The sequence below is a fragment of the Mandrillus leucophaeus genome, unplaced genomic scaffold (assembly GCF_000951045.1).
Source record: "Mandrillus leucophaeus isolate KB7577 unplaced genomic scaffold, Mleu.le_1.0 Scaffold10, whole genome shotgun sequence".
Taxonomy (NCBI): domain Eukaryota; kingdom Metazoa; phylum Chordata; class Mammalia; order Primates; family Cercopithecidae; genus Mandrillus; species Mandrillus leucophaeus.
In genome coordinates, this window is record NW_012098098.1 from 6320398 (window position 1) to 6323344 (window position 2947).

General features: G+C 57.8%; 1 long non-coding RNA gene across 1 annotated transcript; it reads right to left on the reverse strand.

Moving 5' to 3' along the window:
• Positions 1-1622: 1622 nt before the first annotated feature.
• LOC105533425 lies at positions 1623-2782 on the reverse strand. The gene is made up of 2 exons (XR_001005113.1): positions 2687-2782; positions 1623-2019 (listed from the first exon to the last, which is right to left on the reverse strand). It is a non-coding gene; the product is annotated as an uncharacterized LOC105533425 (long non-coding RNA).
• Positions 2783-2947: the final 165 nt, after the last annotated feature.

The window sequence follows — 2947 nt, forward strand, 5'->3', positions numbered from 1 at the left end:
GCCTCCCAAAGTGCTGGGATTACAGGCGTGAGCCACCGCGCCCGGCAGGGCTGACCCTTCTTAACCCTATTTTCCAAATAAGGAGTGGAGACGCAGAGCGCTGCTGGCCCTGGGAAGCAGGAGCTGTGTGAGGGCTGGAGCGGAGGTTGTCATAGGTCTCACCTGTCTCCAAGGCCCCAGCAACCCTGGAGAGCAGAGTGGGCCACGAAGGTTTCGTCGCTCATGCAGCAAGGTGCCCAGGGTGCTGAGAAGCCAGGCCGCGCTAGACCGTGGGCCAGTGAAAGGCCAGGGCAGGGCAGTCCTGGGGAGTGCAGCTGGACCTGTCCTCGCTCTGGTCGGCTCAGCTGCCCTGGACAGGTGGGGGCTCCTACCAGCTGCTCTCACCCTTGAGTCCCAGCCTCCCATTCTGGCCCTGACGCTGGGGGCAGTGGTACTCTCCTGGGTCACTGTGACCAGTTGGAGAGTGGCTTCTGGCCATGTGAGGTGTGCAATAAGCTAGTTTTGGGGACACTGCTTTTCTGAAACTGCACTTGCTCAGATGAAAGTGGGGTCCAGGCCCCTCACTGCCCAGACACAGAGGACAGGATAGGGGGAGACTGGGCTGGAGGCAGCTGGTCCATGGAGGGCCATGCTCCAAAATCTGAACTTGAGAGACGCACACTCATCCTCAGGTGGTGCGGGGCCCAGGGCTGCGGGTCACCAAACGATCCCATGTCATTCCAGAGCCCAAATGACCTGTTGCAGGTTCAGACACCTGCGTCCTGACAGAAACAACTGGTCTACAGCACAGGGAGAGGTGTGGACAGGGCTGCGGAGGAAGCCCCGGTCTCCGAGGAGAGAACACAGCCTGTGAGGACTCCCTTGCACCCTGGGCCACGTCAGGGCACTCGGGCTTCACTGCGAGCTTCTGTGGCTCTCACCTGCCAGCATCCCTGCCCCATCCTGGTAGCTGCACCATGGGCCCTTCAAGGAACCCCCTCTCTGCTGGGTCCAGGCAGATGAGATAATCGGGGCAGTCTCCCTTCTGGGGTAGGCCCGAGGCTCCGAGGCCTGGGCTGGACAGGTCAGTATGTGCCCCTCCCCCAGTGTGCTTGGCACAGGGCTGAGACCCACATCAGGCTCACATGACTCAGGGGCAGAGCCAACCTCCCACTGGGTCTGCTGACTGCAGGGGGTGACTTGGAGTCTCCTAGGACCATTGCAGGCTGAGTGAGGGTATGGCCAGTTCAGAGACAGCAGAGCCATGAAAGGGGCAACTCGCCAGGTGGCCCTGATCTGTTGAGTCAGGAGGGCCAAGGAATCCCCACTTTTGCTTGTCGCTTTGACTTCATTTTCTGCTGTCTGCATCAGAAAATTCTAGCAAGTACACCTACCGGCCAGGACACAGCTCCTCTGGGGTTCTTTAGGTGTCAGCTGCCAAAGGACCCCACAAACCACATGGAGGAGACCACATGACAGGTCCCCAGGTGGGCGGGGCTTCCCCTGTCACGCTGGTGGCCGCACTCCACCCCTCCACCCTGCACGGCCTGAACCCTTGCTGTCCTATGGAAACACAGGGTGAGTCCACATGCACTTCCGCATTTACCAGGAGCTACGCTAGAAAAGCAGAAGTAGCTGAAATGCAGACTTAACTTTATATTTTATTTAACCCCACATATCCAAAATATTATTTCAACAAGTCTTCTACATAAAAAATTATTCATGAGCTGCCCCGCCTCACACAGCCCTTTGTTCTCTGAGAACGTCAGGAAAGGCAGAGGCTGAACAGGGAGGCTTCACCCGCAGGGTCCAGCTCACCCGGGGAAGCTATGCTGGCCCCAAGGGACTTACACAATGAAAAGATGAAATTCTGAAACAAAGTATCTACACTAGCCCAGAGAACTTAAAAAGTGAAAGGATGAAATTCTGAAACAAAGTATCTTTAGGACGCAGATACCACTCAGTACTGAGAAAGACCTGGCTACTGCTGTCAGCACAGGGACCCCTGGGGGCTGGAGAGCCCGCTCTGGAAAGCACTCACTGCACACAAATAGACATATGAGATGGAAAAGGGGCTGCCCAGGGCTGAGGGCTGTCAGCCCTGGGTGGGGAAATTATGGATGGTGTCTGTTATCTTTTTAGATATATATGCTAAAAAACCATTAATTTAATAAAATTGTTCAGTGAGATATTTTATATTCTTCTTCTTGTACCAAGTTTTCTAAACCTGTGTACTTTACACGACCAGCACCTCCCAATTCCGACAGCCACAACTTCTCAGCCCTTGCGTGAGGCCTGTGGCCCCCACTGGTCAGCACAGGTGGATCTGAAGGCCCCTGTCAGGGTCTCTGCTGGTCTGCAGCGAGCACACAGGGGCTGAGCGACATTGACAGCCCAAAACTGTCCAGCACTCGATGTCATCCCAGTCCTCACATACCACGTGAGCACAGCAGGACAGGTGTGACCCCTCCCCCAGTGGAGGCGACTGAGGCTCAAGAATGGAAGTGACCCCCCCCAGCTTGGAGAGAGTAGGGTTTGAACCCAGGAGTGTCTGGGGTCCTGCACGGTGACCCGTGCCCCAGGCAGACTCATTACTGAGTCTCCAGGTGGCTCCCACAAGGAGTTAGGGAAGGAGGCCTCCAGGCCGGCTCTGTGACCCCTGACCCCGCACCTGCCCACCAGGGGACAGACCTCAGGGACACCTGACCTTTGCTCAGCGTTCTCCAGGGGACAAAGGCAGCCCTCAGGTAAGACTGGAGCCCAGCGGGGAGGACCCGGAGGCCCGAGACGGCGGGAGTGATTCCCAGGGCGACGCAGCTCTCAGGCAGGGCGGCAGGAGCAGCCCCTTCCTCCCTTTGAGGCGGCCACGCTGCGCGCCCACCTTCCCAAGAGCAGAGGGCGGGAAAGGTCAGACGGGGGAGGCAGGGCCGGGCAGTACGCCGGTCACCCACCTGCGAGGGAGGACGCT